Genomic DNA, 19,937 nt, shown 5'->3' on the forward strand with positions numbered 1-19,937 from the left:
TTGAACGTAACAAAAGATCTGTAGGAAATGATAACTGAACACGTAGCTTTGACTGGTATTCCCCACCCTTAGGGGTATCGACGGTCACTATTTGAGCTTCAAGATATCACTGAAGTAAATAAGATAATGAGTGAATAAAATGTTTTCTTAGTAAGTAATAGACATATATATCTTAGTTTACAAAATGAGTACACACCAAAATCATTTGAACGTACAAATTCTAACGGATTATTAAGACAGAAGTCTTCAATAACCTTTTTCATTTTGTATTTCTTCTTCTGAAACGCAGATCATAAAGATAACCGTCCGTAAATTCGCAGCCACTGCATTCTGCATGTGCCCAGATACCACAGCCTGTACATCTATGCCAGAGTTCTCCGTATTTCCCAAATTCTTCACAAATGGAACATTTTTCACAATGTTTCTATGTCATCGTCTTCATTTTCGTCAAGAATATTTTGATCGTTTATGTCGGTGCCCTCTTCTGACGAAGTAAAGTCCACCCTTTCTTCAGATTCTTCCTGCAGCGTTTCTTTCTCTCTTGGAGGCTTGTTTCCTTATTCTGCATTTTCTTTGGAAATATTGCTGTTTGCCTACTTCTATTCTGTGCTCTTGCATTTCTCTTTAATGCCTAGCTTTCTTAGGAACCCTTCATGGGTGTCCCTGTCAGAATCTCCAAATGCTCCTTGCCTCTGCTCTTTCTGCAATGTGTCGGTGGACCCACCGTAGATAATGAAGATTCTTGACCGCCATTACCCCAAACGCGTAACTTCAAACAAAAGACATGTTGCCGTGAAATAGTACATATTTTATTCATAATCATCTACGCAGTTATAATATCCAACTATCGCATGTTATGTAAACCCACAAGAAAAATTCATATAATTCAAAGAAAGTTCACTCACCTCAGATATTTCAAAGTAAAGTATTAGATCACTAGAGCACAAAACAGACACATGCAACTATCTCGGTAACTGCACCAGAAGCAAATAGCGAAATTCGCTGTTGAACTTCACTGAATCAAGCACTGGATGTCAGCACCAGCTTGAAGCTTCTATCTGGTACCGTTCGTCAGAAAAGTGCCTGACCGGCATTACCTACTGACCGCCATTCCCCCGTCCTCCCCTGCTAATCCACTAAGAATAAAATGTCCAGTATATCCTAAAACACAACTCGCTGTTTTGTGTATTATTAATTCATGCCACTGTATAGTATACCAACGCCACCATCCATGTAGCTACACAGAACGTGGATCAGCAGAAAACATCACATATATAAGTTTTTATTCCAATTTCTATTTAGTCCAGTCCTTCGGGATACTAGGAAATTTCGGTTAAATTACATCTAGGATAAATCCTGTATACCGAAATCCGTGGCGTGTAAATTAAAGGATAAAAGTTCTTTTGTGAAAACACCATGACTAAGTTTAGACGTGACAACCTTCTTCAGTGTAAGAACACTGTTCTTGCTCTGATGGCTGTGGTATAGCGGTATTATACGTGCCTGTCGCATTACTTAGGTTCGTGCTGTTCCATAGCATTCTAATTATTTTTGAGCCAATTGATGCTAAGTGATCAGTCGTAATATGTTTGATTAATGATTGCTCTTTTCAGATGAAGCGTATTTCCTCTAATGCCATTAGAGATTATGGATAAAGTCGACTTTTTTGATGAGTGACAGTGGACCGATCATTTTACTTTCGTTAATTTTGTTAAAAATATTCAGTTTTATATATTGTGAAATATTTTATCTGAGATTTGATGTTCTCACGGCGGCAAATATCTCGATTGTCTCATGGGTTGTGACGTCGCGTTGTGTTGTAGGTTATCAGCGTTTCATAAAAAAAAGTGTCAACCCTGAAGATGGGGCGATATGTTCCTCCGAATCGTTCGTAACCACATACAAGACCACACGGCGTCGCAACCGATAAGACAACTATCGACGAATATTTTTGTAATTCTCAGTTCTTTTTCCGTGTAGGTCCAGGGTGGTCCAACTTTTTTCCTCGCTCGGGGGCAGAATGGTTTTCCTGTTGGACCCAAGGGCCAAGAAACCCCTAATGTCACTATTTTTGCATTGTCGTTATTTTTAATAATACTTATTCAGAAATGACAAGTTACCATTGCATATGCTGAAATATAAATGCTATTTAAATGTGCACAAACTACTATAGAGTTGTGTATTACTCTAAATTTTTCTCCTGCAACAGCTTGTATCTCTCACAATTTTTACCTGGAAAACACACAAATTATTTGAACTCCGCTACTTTAACAACTTGTATCTGATGCAATAACAGTTTGTACCAGTAGAACGTATATCTTATGCTTTTAAAGTCAATGGCTTTAGTGAGATCACTGAGCAGAATATTCTTTTACCAGTGAAATAATATCAACTTGGAAAAAAATGGGTTTGTACTAACTAGTAACAAATTAACAATTACTTTCGCGTGCCGGATTACAAGAGGTCGCGAGCCGCCGGTTGGACCACGCTGGTGTAGGTAATGATCTGCTGCTCCATCTTATGAAATTTCTTTTTAAGCGATGTAAGTCATTTATATGGATTACTTTAAAACATGTAGGGTAATTTAGGGATATCTCGACACCTTAAGAAAGAACTCTAGGTTTCAGGAATATTTTTTGAAAATTAAAAACAGAAATTTTCGTATATTATCCAAGGAGGTATGTTTTATTTGTACTACAATAATAAAGCAGGTAAGTTTAAGGGAAACAGTGCAATTAACAAAAAAAGAAATGGAAGCAAAATGTCGACTTCTCCCTGTGTTTGGGGAGATTTCGACATGTGCATGGGAAATATTAGGAGACTGTAACTACTGAACAGAAACAACTTGAATTCATAAAATAATGTCAATAAACAGTAAATATGCAAAATTAAAAACAGGCGTTACATGTGAACTGATTATCTGCTCCATTTTCCACGCAAGTTTCATGAAACCATCTTCCACAGTCGCCGAGACATTTAACCCATTGTTCGCCAGCTTTGTCATCGTAATAGTAGGCACTGCACACACCACAGTAATTTTCAACACGGTTGATGTTACCTGAGGAGCTGGGAACATCCGTCCCGAGCCGTCGCTTTGAATGGCGGCTAATAATTGTCTTCATTTCAATACGCCTGTTTGGCTTTTCACTTTTCTGTCTCCTCTCTCTCAGTTTTTCCCTGAAGGCTGCTGATGTTACAACAGCCGATTCCTGTTTCCTCCTTCCTTTGCGAATAGAGGAGTCACTTCGGGATTTTACCACTGGAACTGGTGACAATTCTTCAAAGGACGTAGACGTTGATGAGGGTGCAGGAGAGTCAAGACGAACAGGATCTCCACCATTCAGAGCTGGCACAAGCTCATACTCGAAGACATCATCTGCCAGTACGCCAGGGTTGTATGGGTATATTCCACATTTTCGAACCCCACTAGTCAAATTACCAACTGTTGCTGACTTATCCCATGCCAAGTGAACACCGTATCATAAGGTTCATAACCAGAAAAAGATATATTAGGGAGAACTCAACATGTCGAGTTCTCCCCAGTACACTGTGTCGAAACCTCCCTGACTTACACGATTACAATACACATGTCACCACTGGTCACAGTTGAAGTTTTTGTCAGTTCACATAGCATGGCTGTCCTTTAGAAAGTGCGAGTTGTCACCACAATAACTATTAATCCATAAATGCCATGTGCATCCAGTGTAATTATCATTATCTGGAATGTAATTATTATAGCATGTGCTATTTAGGGTATGTAAAACTCACCTGGTCGTCTTTGAGGGTTCCGTACGAGGTTGAGACTTGCAAAAACAGACTCCTTTGAAGTTGCACGTTGATCGCAGTATGGTAGGCTATCTTCTGTACAATTACAGTCTTTGCCACTACAGTGCAGCTGTCGCTAGAGTGAAATTTGTTAAAAGTGTCGAGATCTCCCAGATGTCGAGATCTCCCTAAATTACTATAGGTATAATTAGTTTTCTGTATTTGGTACACTTAATTCATTTCCTGTATAGGTCGTTTAAGTCGGCGAGAATGGCGCAGTGTTAAACAACGCAAGTGACCTCGAGACTGTAATTGCAGTGCTCGGGCTTTATTTTTTCTCTAAGTTGGACCGTGAATTCGTGACGGTCCATTCGAACGTGATGGCATCAAGGCCATAACCGATGCAGATCACGGTGAGGTGTTGGAGAGATGATAGCAGAAAATCGTGATTTCTTGAATAGTGCCAAATCATGAACTTCAGTTTAGACTTTATAATACAGTTAATCCAGGTTAGTTTGGAAATGTTTTTATTATTTTCAGTGAATGGTCATTTCGCGAAAGCAATCTTAATCGTCTTGTTAATGTTGATCTTGCTTTTGGATGCTTGCACCATCTTGAAATGGGCTGCTGCTGACTTTTAGGGGGACGTACTGCCTCTGTCGTCTGGGCTGAAATAAGGACTTGTTGAAATTAACTACGTTAAAGATTTACGTGTCCTATATACACGCTAACCATCAAACCCAAATATACTAAAACCAAATTGTACCGAGGCTGTCCTTACGGTAACGCAGATGCGCGAGATTCGCTGTGATCACTTACGGACGCCTCTTCATGATTTGTTTCTATCGGTGACTTCCTAGATTTTGATCCTAATTAGTAAGTAGTTTTTTCGGAATGCGATATAGCTTTCTGTTCTTGCATGAAATGTCATGGCTGACTACGCCGGCCTCATTTTACATGCTCTCACGTCATATTAAGGAATGCCATCACTGCAGTTGCCCGATGGACGTTTTATTTTGGAATTGAAGGAGGGGCATTTTACATTCCGGTTGCTTGTTGCAAATCCAGAACCACGAAGGTTGCAATCCTTAATTGTCAGATGTGTTCGGAAAGTTTCTGACGTGCACTGGTCGTTACTGACCTTGGTGAACATGCCGAAAATGTTTCGTTAACACCGGGGGCCTACATCACATAAACGTGCCCCAAAAATCTTTCAGTGTTACAGACTACACTATGGTGAAATTTACTATATTTATGAAGGTACACATCTTTTGACATTGTGCAATTCCAAAGAAGCGAGACATTTCAGAGATGTGCTTTGACTTTGGGATTGCCCTGTACTGTTGCTAGTTCCTTCCAGTCTTGTATGTGTGTAGGCAGTTGTAGCTACTGTGTTTGGTGTGTGTGTGATGCACACATTGTGTTTTGCAGTTTCACGCGTCATGTTTATTGGTGACCAATTGTTTTCGTGACCAGGTGGAGTGATTCACAGTCTGCTAACCAGTCGGGTGACCGTATCGCTGTCATTCTGATTCTTCACGAGACAAGTTTGTCCCCTGACCACTTTATGTGTGAACATTGTGACACTTGGAGGATGTGACGTTAATTAAGGATATTTCTATGTGACATCCGTCTTTTTCGAGTAAGAGACCTAAGTGAAACACTCGTAATCAAGACATTTTCACGTTGTATTCAGAAGCATGCGAATTCACCGGAGTAACAAGGAAGCACTGGATTGTGATTTTCTGGGTTATGGAGTTCGGGAATCAGTGGCAAAGACCGTCTGGGAAATAAGTGTTCTTTAATGTGGACTGCGCCTGTCCGTTTTAAGGCTTTAGCCAGCAGAAATGTTTGGTTAATAATTCCTTAAAATGTATGGTCTCAAAGTAGGGTACTGTCACTGTTTTCGTTGTCCTCAACATTTCACATCACCGCAGTTCTGTCACAAAACTTGGACAAGACGTCTGGACTAGAGAAGCAAACCAATCGAATGATAATATGTTTTAAAGGTTGCGGTGTGGAGAATACCAAACTTGAGATTGAGATATCTTGAGATTTTTTTAATGATTCGTTGAGAGGTTCCTGTAAAATGAGGATATAATTTATTATGATAACTGTCTTTCCAGGACTACTAATTTACAATTCATTGTTGATATAACTGCTTCTGTAAGCCCTGTAGGAAAGCGAGGAATTTAATTACAGGAACGAAATGAAGAACATGCTTCGTCTAGAAAGGGTGTAATCTTACTGGTCCAATTCGTGAGTTATTGTAAGAAGATTACTAGTGTTTGTATTCAATTAAAGTTTTGAAATTCTGCACATTTAATGAGTTGGTGCAATAAGCGGTGATATGAAATTATATGATTGGTTTGGGTGACTGTATTTTGTGTTCAAACGTGATTAAGGAATGGGTATTTACGTGACTTTCATGATGGTATATAATACGTGATTCTGGTTCAGTTTACAATTCGCTCGTTGATATGTAGGCATAGTTGGAAGCCAACCAGAAATAATATGTATCGAATAAGAGGCTTATATAGTAATATTTATCATCAGGGAACCCGAAAGAGTTTCGAGACGGAGTGTAAAATAATTATATAGTCTCTTTGTCATGGATGACATTAGGCGTTTTTTATTTGAGCGGAATTGTTCTCATTTACACGGGATTAATGATGAACATTACTGTTCCATGAAGTTAATGTTGTGGCTTGTAACCCAGAATTGTTTATGAACCATCTTGGCATGTTTTTAATAATGAGTGTGTCACCCAAAAGGCCGAATTTCCGTGATGTCTCCGATAAAAGGATGGTAGTATAGATAATGGTGGGGCCTTGTGTTCCTTGCATCACAAAATTTTGTACTTTGTCAGAAATGAAAGTGGGAGGCAGACGTCAAAATGCCCGTGTGCCATAGCCTTTGTCCTGCTAACTACTGTTTTACAGGAACGTAACCGCCGTGATGGACGAGAGATTGCTTTAGGCCTGAAAAACGGTTACGTGATGCGATTATTTAGTCACTGTCTCAGTGTTTAGTTATTGCATAATATTTAAATTACATCTGCATATCATCACTGCTTTTTGAAGCGTGCCTTGCTCTGTTATATGTAAACATGCGTCGTATGTTCCACACATTACTTAGTAGTTATAACAGTATGATCCGCGGATTACGACGATGATTAAGGGTGGTCCGCGATCTGATTATAATTCCTGAAACCCAAGAACAACAGCTGACTCGAGTGGTCTTCCTGGCTGAGACCATGCTAGCAATACCAATATCATGAACACTAACCGGTTGTAGTAGTTGATAAAGGATTGTTAAATCATTTGTATAGGTTGTTGTTTCAAGTTGTTTGCAAGTTTTACAGTCTCATTATTACCGCAAGTGTGACCAAGCAAGTTCTGCTTAGAACAAATTACAGAAAAAGAAACTACAAACCCTTCATCTCTTTGAGTAAAGCGTAGTTCTGTTCATCACACTAGGTGTGTGAACGCCACAAGGACGTTTGGTTATTAATATTTCTTTATCCCCAATAGAAGGACTCCAGTTATAACAGGCTTCATGTGGATTATATTACAAAAGGTCAAGGATTTTGTTTCAACCTGAAAAGTCATTACTCAATTTCTGGAGAGGTCAACTGAAAATGGCACGGCGTAACTTCTGCAGTGTTTGTTACGAAGAAGCGGTCACGATTTGTAGTTTATTAAACAGCTTTTGGCAGCAGTCTTGAGACCACAAGACACAAAGTTTGTCGACATGTGGAGACGGAATTGAGTGTAATACAAGATATTTCATGTTTTTAATTATGTACTTCACTTCAAAGGGGAAAAATAACAGTTCTGTGTATGCTACTTTTTAGTAGTAACCTTAAGACTAGCAAGAACTAGCTGTCGTGTGTATGATGCAAATGTGTAGTTCTGAGTAAAATGATTTTCTCTACATTGACGCTGAAAAATGTCACAGCGTTGATAACAGTTTGCTGTAGTTTTTAATACGTTTACCCTTTAAAATCCATTGATAACTATGTAGTAACTCTGCATTCTACGCTGTTTATTCATGGGTTTCGTATGACTCTTGGAGAAAACTGTCATTATTTCCTTAACCAATTGATAATTCTAATAAAAATGCGTTTTCTCTTTCTGGTAGGGCCTCGTTTATTAAACATGATTCAGACAAACTTCGACTTAAAGAGGTTAATATAAATTACAATCCACATGCATTTATCGCTTTGGGAAATGACCGTCGTTTCTTCTGAGATTTATGTGAAACGTATAAATACGGTCTGTGGGCAGAATGCAAAGTTGTTAAATGTTAAAGCAGATGGCTCATATAGTTACCACTGTTTTTGAAAGGTTTTAATTTCTGTGGACTTATACTGTTGTCATTATTGTACGTGTGTAAGGGTGAAAGAGCTGTGACTACTTTTGAACACACATACACAAAGATGTATTTACAGTAACAACATTGGAACAGTGCCATAATGGTTCTCAGATGGTGGAGAGAAGAAGATTAGTAATTGGGTGTTTGATCGAAACTAGCATATTATTGTTGATTTTGTTATTTTGTAAACACTTCTCTGGAGTTGTAAAAGATGGGCAATGCATTTTTCACTTTGTCAGTATCTTATAATCGTTATTCTCCCCTTTTCCAATTTCTAATTATATATTACCAGTTTTATTCACCGATTTACAATTAATTCTGTACAGGTGTTTTTTTTTTAGAAATTTCTTAATTTCTCAGCATCAGAACAGTTTATTATTCTTATGTCTTCCTTAATATCAACCCGTCCACTAGTTAAAAACTGTTCCCTCCATTTTGTCGTTCCCGAATATTTCGTATAAAATTAGTGGTAAATGGTAAGATTGCACTCCTTATAGAGGTAATAACAACGCATTTGAATTGGGGGGGGGGGGGACTTTGTTTGACTTCATGGTTTGGTTGAAGTAAATGGATGCTAGCTCATTTAAAGAGGCACATGTGAGTCATCCAGACGTGCGCACGTGATGTTTCACAGACGGAATTCATAGTTACGTTACTGCAGTAGGTTTTGGAAACCAATTAGTGCATTATTACTCTTTTAAGTAGCATTAGAATTGATTTTAAACATTGCGTATACAGTTGTTACATAGACGTTTGACATCTCCACTGCACTCTTTTACAGTACTAGAGCAGAGCGCTCCTTTCGGAGCTCATGGGTGGGGGGGAGGGGGGGGGGTTGGTCAAGTTTTGTAAAACGCAACCAATCTTGTGTAAGAAACTAAACTAACCCCCGAGAATTGAGGGTTAAAACAATTGATCAACTCCCCATTCTGGGGGGGTTGGTTGCGTTTTGAAATCTTGAGTAAGACACTAAACTAACCCCCTTCGGGGGGTTAATTTAGTGTCTTATTCGAGTGTTTTAACCCTTGAATGAGCAGTATGACTTGGATGAATATTATTATTAGTATCAGATTACCATTTTGGTGTTCGTAACGTTTTTCACTTTTCTTCATTTCGTAAATAATCTAATGTCGCTGTTAAGAGGCGATGTGTTGCTTGTAGAGCAGTGATAATGCGACTGGCTTGGTACTAAGCGTTATTTGTTTACTTGGCATTGTTGTGTTGTACTCAGCATTGTTGTGTTCCACAACAATGCTGAGTAAACAAATATAAGGTGGCATTGTTGATGACGTCATTTTTTGACGACAACGACTAATCACAAATTCTTATAGTAAAAAGATCATAATCATAATATATCGAATGAGTATGACTTTACCTTGTTGGAGTTTGTACTTCAAATACTTGATAACGTCTTCTTTCACTTTCCTGATGTTTTAGGACAACTGTTAGTCAATTCTTAAGAATGCGACGTGCTGTTTCTGGAGCAGTGATAATGCGACTGACTTGATATTCTTTGATTTCTTTTGTTGTGAAGCGTTATTTGTTTACTCGGCATTGTTGTGTCAACTTCAACAATGCCGTGTAAACAAATATCTGTTGGCATTGTTGATGACGTCATTTTTTGACGACAAATTGGTTGAAGACAACGACTAATCACAAATTTTTATAGTAAAAATATAAATATATAAGAATATAAGATTTTTATAGTAAGACGATTCACAATTTTGCCTTCTTCTTTGTTGTGGTAAGCTTGGGACATCGGACTCTTCCAGCAGAGACAGATAGATGTGAAAATATAAAATCTTCCTGAATGTATTAAAAAAATCTTGAGTGACTTTGAGTGTCCACCGATAGGAAAAATCCAATTGGTCTACATCCTTCGTATAGGCACTTGCTTTGCATGTGATGCATTTCCATTGTACAGAGCTCATTGACAATAACATGGCAGATGATAAGAAGTACAGCGTGTGTCATAATGCGTACTATAGTCTGTCTGTTACCTACTTTTCGCAGGGCAGGCCGCTCTACTGGCGCGTAAGTAAATCCGCTTGTAATAACATGGCACACGTCCATTCTGAATACGTATTTTAGGATGTAAAGGCTTTAAGATCCGATTTAAATGCACACAACGCGAGTTTGTTTAAAGCATGGCCTTCCGCAGATAATTCTAGTATTTTTATTCGTAGCATGATGATCGTGAACAATAGAGAAAGACATGGGAAATAAATATTGAAAATATCGAAAAAGTGCCTGTTGAAAGCATCCGAAGGAGAGATCTTGACGCTAAATTAAGTATTTAGCCCATAAAATTTGTTAAAAGGGCTTGTACATTCAAAATTCTTCCTTCACAGTTAGTTACGCCACGCTTCCGCGGCAACTTCTCTGACATATATGTCGTGCCTATAGTATAACTATTTTATGCAGGCGAATTGTGGACGTATCCATCAGTGTATAAACACACCGCGCAGCGAAAGCTGTAAAGGCCTTTGAGTAATGTATGCTGATTCCTTCTGATCATTTGTCTAGTCATGTGGATCCTACTGCAGAAACTTCAGATGCAGAACGTTCGCTATTTTTGTTCTTTTGAAACTGAAAAGCGCCTTCAACTTCTATTCTGTCCCTTTATAAAAGTGAATATTACTTGTGCACAAGGCGGTAGTCGTATTAAAAATCCCACAACTCTTGCAGTTTATCAAGTGTCTTACGTCGATTGAAAGAGGAACGTAGGATGATAGATATCACCTTGTTGCATATTTGTAACCGAAATTGGAACAGTCATAAAAAACAAAGTGTGATGTTTCGTCACACATTCACTGCTTACGAGTCTCTTGTTTAAAGCTGCTGATATTAAAACGTCATCATTTTTGATCAATTGTCTTACGGTGTTTCATGGAATTTAGTGTTGTGTTCAAGAATCTTTAGCTTGCGAAATACGTTTGTACGTGAAGATTATTACTGTAGAAGCGACGTGGTGTCAGGTAGTCAGTCAGAGTGTTGCGAAAGTGATGGATGGTACGTATATAAAGTGAACGTATAATCGGGCGTGTATGCCTGCTCACATATTTCATGGTACAATGAAACTTCTACGGATTTCTGTCAAATTTTGTGGGTTTTGTGGGATTTACATAAAATGTTTGTGAGGCAATTTAATGTTGTTTCATATCGGTCCTATATAAAGGAGGTTAAGATTCTGATGGACGGGGCACGTAGCAGCATGGGAAAGATGGGATATACATAAAGAATTTTAGTTGGAAAATCCATAGAGAAAAGACCACTTGGGAGACCTAGGTTTAGATGGCAGGGCAGTATTAAAATTAATCTTGAAGTAGGGTGTCATGGTTCGGGCTGGACTTATCTGGCTCAGGGTAAGGGTCAGTGGTGGGATTTTATGAACACTGTAATGAATCTTCGTGTTGTATAAAGGGGGGAAATATCTTGAATAGCTTCTCATAAAAGACTCAACTCCGTGGAGTGCAGTATTTTCTGGGAGGGCCTGGATTCTGTAAGTGCTTGTGGTTGACCAGTGTCAGCTAATTGAACGTGAATGCTCTTAATAAGCCGAACCTTGTCTTCTCTTAGTGGATCCCATGAGATACCCGCAAGATGTAGGGAATTTAAGCTCAGTATCCGAGATTAGGTCATGTGCCGACTAGGCCAGTCAAGGACCTTCCTTCTCTCTCCGTTCTCTCTGTAGTTTCCAGCAACGATGAAAGGGCAGGCACGTGACGATGTGACCTCATTTTTTAGACGGAAGGTGGAGAATGCTGCTGTAGGGTCGGTCTTTCTTCTCTGAATTGTTATATGACCAGGAGAGACAGCTTGACGCCTTCGTCATCGAGTAAAGTAAATCCTGTCACGTCTCTAGGAAGGGCGTGATCAAGATGGCTGACTGGCCAACACCTCACTTCTGAGCGAAACTCTGCGGTGAACTGTACCACCGTGATACGCTTTCAGGAATAATGTTAACTGTTTTTTTGTAGATGATAACTGTTGTTTCAGATCGACGTTTCCAGGGTAAAGGAGTATAAATTCTAAAAATTCAGGAAACGGAAAAATAATTTTCGGGAAGTTGTTACAATTCTAGTTTCGTTGGGAACACAACCGTGGAGATTCGTGCTGTAGGAGTCTTGATTTTTTAATAATAATGTCCGGTCGAAGTGTGCCATGTTAGATGCACGAACATTTTGAAAGATGTTTGACTCATCCTGCAGAAATACAAATTTTATCCTGTCTGAATTATTAAGTGATAATGAGTACACTGTTTTGTATACGCACATTGTTATCATGATGTACCAAATATTATCTCCTGTTTCGTCGACGTAACCTCCATCACGGGAATAAAACATTAGCTAAATCTGATGAAATGGTGGGGACTGTACCAAGTAGTTTCGCCTGTGTGTTGGTCAGCAGTAATATGTTCGTATGAAACGTATTACATGCAACCAGTTTCCTATATCATCAACATTTATCGACTGTTCCTTCTGTCCATCCTTCCTTTGTTTTCGTTTCTTCTTTCTTTCTAACCATTCAACCAACCAGTAATTTAATTAATTAAGTACATGGTACAGGATCATCTTTCGGCAGTGGATTATTTAGTGTATATGGAAATGTTTCCTTGTGTGTGTGTGTGTGTGTTGATCCCGAAAGTTCGTCACCATTATTACACATGCAGTAAATTTCTTTAAAATTCCCATGTAATTTCCACAGCAGTGTTAATAACATGCCACAAACGCGCAGAACACGAATCTGTGTGAAAGACAACGTAGGCTTACTGCCGATATCTATTCTGGCCCAACTTAAACAGTTTTAACGTCGTCTAAGTGCCGATATATTCGCAGAATGAAACATCGTCTGCCTTCGCTTAGCTGCGTCTATTTTTGAGACCGGGTAGTGTTCCCGATGTGCATGCGTCATCAAAGTTTATCTTTCATGCAAGACGCACAATTTCTGCGGTAACGGTTTTGGAACTGTTGTTGGTTTTTTTTACTGGAGCAGGGTGAAGGCCTTTATGTAAATACGTATGAATATTTCTGTGCAAAATGTCCTGTTTTGACTCAGAAATCAGACCAGTTAAAAATAAGCTAGATTAAGCTTCTGGAGTACAAAGACCCTTCGATCCATTGCGTATAGGCGGAAGTGGTATACCTTATAAAGGTTCTGAAATGTTATCCTTGCTTAACGGATGATAGGCACTGTGTCACAATCGGTTGTAATAGATTGGCGTTCCTAAAGATTCTAAACACGTTTGCGCACTTCTAGAAGGAGGACTTTGCCGAACTGGCCTAGTTTTGGACGGATACGTAGTTGCAGTAACTACAATGGGATGTAACGTGTAAATGTTTTCCGTGGACTTTACTGTCTACAGTAACTCAAATTGAAACTAATTACGGTTTGAAGATTTCTGTCTTCTGGGTTGTTCCGCCGTGTAGTCTGGTAGATGTTTACAAACGTTTCAAAGGTCATACTGCCTCCGTCATCAGGGCGATTCACCGACGCTTAACACCGCCCCTTTCTCCGTGTTAGTGATTATACAGTATACATCTATGTCTGTGTTGTACCTCCGTGCTGTGACAGCCGGGAGATAATATTCAAGTTAAAAAGTGTGTTTGCATAATATATATTGTTACTCAATGTGTGCAGAAAACAATGATAATCTCACGTTTATGTGAATTAACTCAATTTAAATTTAATTCCAGTTCAGATTTTTAAGAGCTTGGTTAATAAGTCTGTGAGACTGAGGTACAGCATTGTGTATGTATTTGGCACTATTTTTCTATATTACTTTTACGCGTTAGACTTGATTGTCTTTTTCAGAAAACATGCCTCCACCATTCTTTCGTGTTTATTAACAGAATGAATGGAGTCATTTATATATTTCTTAAAGAAGGAAACCGGTTCGATTCCCGTCTAATATTGTTCTGCAGTACATAAGCTCCTGTATCTTGTTGAAAAACGGTGGATGGACGTGAATACAAGGAAACGAAATCGAATGGCGAAAAGTGCTGTAAGATGATGTTTATGGAAGCGCAGGGGCCATGTCGTTCTATACCCAAATATTTAGTCTCTGTTTTACGGAATGTTTTATGAGTAGGGACATAAACGTTTACCAGATTTGTTTTCAAGAGCTCCACACTAGCAAACGTTAAAGTATCAGGCTGTAGGAATGTGTTTAAGAAGCTGATATGTACAAGACGTTCCAGAAATGTGTATACATTCACTGAATGAAATCAAACCCTTACATAGGTAAACATTGGCTTTTGGTGAATTAGCGAATCCAGTGTAGGTTTTCAAAATGAACACCGTTAGTTTCGTGGCAGACTTGATAGCGGTGAGATATTGACTGACAAGCGGCCACCGTATTACGATGTATACATCTTTCTGGGGTACTCTGTATTTGGACAAGGTCCATGACACTGACCATTATTTAATGTTTGAATTTCTTTATTGAAACCTACGAAGTATTGATAATAAATTGTCGTGTTTGTACCTGTCCTAGGGATGTGGCAAGTGAAATCATAGTTGCTTCATTACTTATTGTTCCTGAAAGGCACGGAATGTTATCAGACTACGCACTTGTTTTAGGTCGTGTGATTTTTCAAGAAATATTACGAAATGGGCCTCTATAAAGACCCTTAATAGGCGGATTCTGTGCAAATTTTTATCGATAACTATTAAGCTGATGTCTGTGTTACTTTAGAACTATTCCGAAGTGGAAGAATAAGGTTCATTTCTTGGAAGTTGAGGAGCAAGAAGTAACGTAATGTATCACGCGAAGTGTCGCACTCGAAGAAAATCTTTGTGTTGCTGGCTGGCCTGTGTGTGGTGCTTATACTTTTGTTTCAGTGACAGTGTGTAGAGCGCGTTATTGGATTTCGTGTCTTTCAGTCCATCGGCAGTTAACGATCGTCATTCTTGCAGCATATTGAGTGCGCTATTAAAAGAAGATGCGTTAATTCTTCTGGTTCACATCTATCAGTCGGGAGTATAACACATTCACTGGGCTTCGTGAAACTGAGGCTTGTAGTTTATGTATTCATATAATAGAAGCACGTTTGGGATAAAATTTGTAAGAATTTGTTACTTTCTTAGGACTTTCTCTGCTACGGTTTGAAGGTTTAATGTAATTCCTGGCTCTCGTTAGTAATTCTTTGTCGAGGGAATCTCGAGGACTTACTCAAGGCAGGGCAGTAAGTAGTATGGCAGGCACGTCCATACTCCAGGCAAAATTTTAAACCGCTGTCAGAATTTTGTAATGATCCATGACCAAAATCGTCAATTTTAGAGCCGGCAATATGTCTATATTTACCGTGTTTTTTATATTTTTCTTTTGCGAGAAGGAAATTGGTTTGTGACTCATCATTTACTAATTGTAATGTAATGTAAGTGACTAAGCGATAAAATGGATGTTGTGCTAAGGAGATTTTTCATGAATTGCGTACAGTGTGCGTAATGGAATCCTAATTCGGTGTGCTGCAGGCAGTTGCGGCTCTGTAATTGCTGTAGCTTCCTTCTCGATGAAAAGTTTCACCCATCAGTAACGAGTGCGGATTGCTCTATGACGACGACTTGGTTTCAGCAGCTCTGGAAGCTACAGATTTTAGGACCTCGGCCTTCCACGTTGGGCGTTGGCTGAACGATAACAATAACAAGTAGTTGTTACCGGTACCTTCGGCTCCTCTCACACGATGAACATTTCTGGGAGGGCGTTAAACCGACTAGACTCGAGTTGATATGAGATGACGTGTCTTCCCCACACTTCTATCTTCTCATTATGCAGTATAATGTAGGAGGGTGGATTGTGTTGAATGGTAGAGTGTGAACATTGATGATGTTTAAATCGATTGTCTCCCACTTTTCCGAATCGCATTAGCATCATCTATATCTTACACAGCGCAATAACCCAGAAGACGGATATCTTCATACTCACCGCTGTGAGAACCTCAAGTCTTACATCTATATCTTCCTTTGTAGCAGCTTGGGGGAAGGCTGTGGTGTGTCCATTATGACCATTACCCTGTACTGTACGTGGTTGAAGAAAGATGCTAATATACCAACGAGTCTGTGGAAATGGAGTCACAGCTGAATAGCTGTTTTGTCATTGCAGAGGAAATTTTGTATTAAATGACTCGTTCAGAGGCCTTGAAAAGCGGCAGGACAACCACTGATATTGCTTGTCTCAAGCTAGAAGCCGGTTGTTAGGAATTTTAACTGCTTTAAAGTCTCGGCCTTAGGAATACCGGATGGATATTTACGAAACCGGCGTCAGTTGTCAGCGATTGAAAACCGAAGACTTTACTCTATTTTACAACTTGGAACGTTCGTGGTATGTGGACACTGTAAACGATGGTATGACGCCGTACCAGACCACTAGGACTAAGACGTGAAGACATGATTATGTCTCCGTCGTACTCTGCCTCCCCTGGTGAACGTTTAGCTTGTCTTATAAGCACCACCACTATTTGAAATGGTTCGTAATGTCACTTTCTTATTCTGTTCGCTTTAGTCAAATCTGATTTGAGTGTGCTTAACACGAAGCAAATAAATTTGTGGGCGGAGTGTGCAAAGCGACATTATAGGAGAATTGTATTATAGAATTTGTTATAGTATAATTTCACACGAATTACTTCTCATTTCAAATGTTTCTTTATCTTGTTCTTGGTGAGTGAAACGCGGAGCTGTAGGACACGGATTCTGGGCATACTGTGTTAACCCTGTGGAGGCTGTTCATATATTTTCATTAAGTACTGACCGGTTTACAAGATTTCTATTTATATGAGAGCTCTGCCAACAAACAACTTTCCTGCACATTTCGCGTGGACAGGCCACTGTATTGTAACGATTGATTGTGCTTTTATCTCTCAGTAATCATTTTGGTGAGACAGTCAATATAAACACAAAAAGATTTCATTAAGCATTTTCCGTTCGACAGAGAGGGAGATCGTTAGGGAAAATGAAGGAGTTCTGCGCCGTAGATCGGTGAACTTCAACGTGAAAATTGCTTGGTTGACATTATACTGTGTTGTAACCGTCATGATGCATACAAAATGCCACCTCGATACTTGATTATATTTTAGGACCATTAAACATTTGAAAAGATGAATGCTTTATTCACACACGGGGTATTTTGTGCTGGAAAGGTCAGATCTGTTGTGAAGTGACTGTTGAATGGTCCCGCAGAAACCTTAACGTATTATCTTGAAAACAGATGTTTTTCATTAAAATGTGGAATTGTGATGTTGCGATACATTACCGGGAAACGAACGTGGCGGCCAAATGGTTAGCATCCAGTTTAGTTTAGTTTTCGGCAGGTCCTGGGTTTAGATTTTGGCTCGGAGACTGACGATCCCAACTGTAGGTTTTCGTAGATTTCTTCAGTCTCTCCAATCGAATGCCGGTAGTATTGTAATGTACGCCACGGCCGTTTCCTTCCGTATCCTTTGTAATACATTGTCAACAAGTCATTCGATAATGTGTAGTCTGAGTTACTAACAGCGTCGTTGACTAAACAGCAAATAAACAAGCGTAAATGGGAGGAATTCTTCGTATATTACGATGATTTAGACTCTAAATCATCGTAATATACGAAGAATTCCAATTTTCACAAACTCTAAATTTTAGAGTTTGTGAAAATTGGAAAGAAAGAAGCCATGATCATGTACATTTATTAATCTGTGCATTGTCCTGATGAAGTTTGCAGAAAATTCAGACCTGAACGACTAAAACAGGTTACATTCATATTCGGTATTAAACCGCCTCGTTTGTGTAATCCTGTTTAGTTCGTAACATTTTTCCGGTGGAATTGAACCAGGTCTTCCGAAAAGCGCGCGTCACACACTCGTTAGGGTCTGCTCCAATTATGTTGCTTGCATGGAGTAGCTAATGTTTATCGAACACCAGTTGCTGTCTTACGTTCCTCTGATCGAATCTCAAGGCCGTCCACTTTAATACAGTGGAAACAGTTTGTCTCAACCACTTTTTATTTATATGTGGTGGAGTTCACGATTTTAATAATATTGATTCTGATAATTGTAGGTGTTAAATACAGATAGGGGCTTACGGCTAATCGATGATTTAACCATAATTTCTAAGACAGGGTGCCGGCAAATTAAGATATTTTTGATGATTTTGAGGTTATTGTTTGACGGTGTCGGGTTATTTAATTCTGCTGCTTATTTAAGACGGGTTTTAATGTTCTACATTTTTATTCTGCAGGTGCTTGGTTGGATTGAGAGTGCTTGTGATTTTCTTGACTCTTCTGGGCTGATTATTAATTAGGCCACGACCACGTGCTTTCAAAAGTTAACCTACCGTTAAGGTTTGTCTTCCAGTCTCATTCAACGGAATGTGTCGTTGAAAAATGGTAAAATGGTCGTTAATTTGTTCAAGAGTCAACGTTTTATTAAGATTTGAAGTATTGAGTAGGGACATGTCGCATCTGTTTCCAACGTTTTGTACTGTAAAATAAAATATTCCCCAAAGAAGTTGTTAAAGCGACATGATTCGTTCAAGGTCTGCTGTGTACACTTTTAAATAAGCTAATCGGGGAAGTAAAACAAACTGATATGGAAGCGTCGGTGGTTTATTTCACGCTAACCACAGCCATGCTTCTTGCATTTTTAGATATAAACCAGATGTAGCTAAGTAGCCTATGAAATGCTGTGTATAAAGAGCTTACGACCCCGTTAGTTCGATAATTCTTTCAACTAGTTTTATGCAGTATTGTTGATTTCTAGTATTTGCAAATTGTGCTTAGACTTTTCTTTACAATTTGTTAATTTTCTTTTAACATCGTATCTAGTTTTTGTTGTTAAGCATTCCAGAGGATAAAGGCAGAGCGTGTAATATGTTTGAATTAGAATGTGAAGACACCTACTCTGACTAAGAGCTTCAGTCGTAAACTTTTGATTTGTCTAGGATTTAGTTATAGCATGCGAACTTACGGAGTCTTGGTAGATCAGGCAGAAAGTAACTGACTTTGAACCTGACGGCTGTGGTTCAAGTATCTGCGGGTACGTTGGAATTGTTTTCATTACAGTTACCCAAATGGTTCTGGAATCCACCCAATCTCCTGTCCAGCATGTTACCAAGGACTCTTTCTTGTGGTGAAAATTTGGCCAGAGCGTGAACCAATTCCTCCTCTTCGTGTGAATAATGCACGCATATTACCAGTATACCATTTATGACGTGGCCTAAGGATAACTTTAACTGGAAATTACATGTAAACATTTTCGAATCGAATCATAATCTGCTGAGTACACATTTTCCCTGTGCAATTTTACATCACGGCCAAATATTTTATATCACATTTTAATGACAGATGCTCGTAAAACTTGATATTACTTTATATTTCCAATATTGATATATCCTTTTTATTGTAGAACTGCATTGTTTAACTCTTTGAATTACGAACTAAATTTAAATTATATATAACAAGTTTCTACCTGAGAGAAAACTACGCCTCTGCATTACAAAGGTCTGTCGGTTAATGCTGTTTAGGAAAATAATCGCGAGTGCTTTTGAGAATCATGAAGCCTGTAGGTTCGATCGTCATTGGGCAAAATGCCGAGTTATTCAGTCTTAAAGTAGATGCTGCGTATAAGTTATCACTGTACTGTAAAAATTTAACGCAGTATGCTATTTTCTGGAAATTGAAATTGAGAATTCTGTTACTTCAGATGGCGGCCGTTGCAGAATTACGAACGTAATTGTCTCATTCTTGTGTTTTTTGATTTGGTCGAATTAGCCTCGCATAGGCATAGGCACGATACGACGCACAAATGTAGTGATTGTTTTAT

At 38.9% G+C, this 19,937-nt stretch overlaps 2 protein-coding genes across 2 annotated transcripts in view; one reads left to right on the forward strand and one right to left on the reverse strand.

Annotated features, from left to right (window-relative positions):
* LOC110828533 (uncharacterized) overlaps positions 1-9,684 on the reverse strand; it is a 281,385-nt gene extending 271,701 nt beyond the window's left edge. Inside the window, exon 1 of the mRNA XM_087356737.1 lies at positions 9,518-9,684. The gene's annotated coding sequence lies outside the window, so the exon portion shown is untranslated. The remainder of the gene's footprint in view (positions 1-9,517) is intronic.
* Positions 1-19,937, forward strand: part of RhoGAP19D (Rho GTPase activating protein at 19D) — a 117,778-nt gene that overhangs the window by 8,348 nt on the left and 89,493 nt on the right. The window lies entirely within an intron of this gene.

Source organism: Zootermopsis nevadensis, unplaced genomic scaffold (assembly GCF_977971745.1).
Source record: "Zootermopsis nevadensis isolate Lab colony 2312 unplaced genomic scaffold, Znev_1.0 Znev_ptg000027l, whole genome shotgun sequence".
NCBI lineage: Eukaryota > Metazoa > Arthropoda > Insecta > Blattodea > Termopsidae > Zootermopsis > Zootermopsis nevadensis.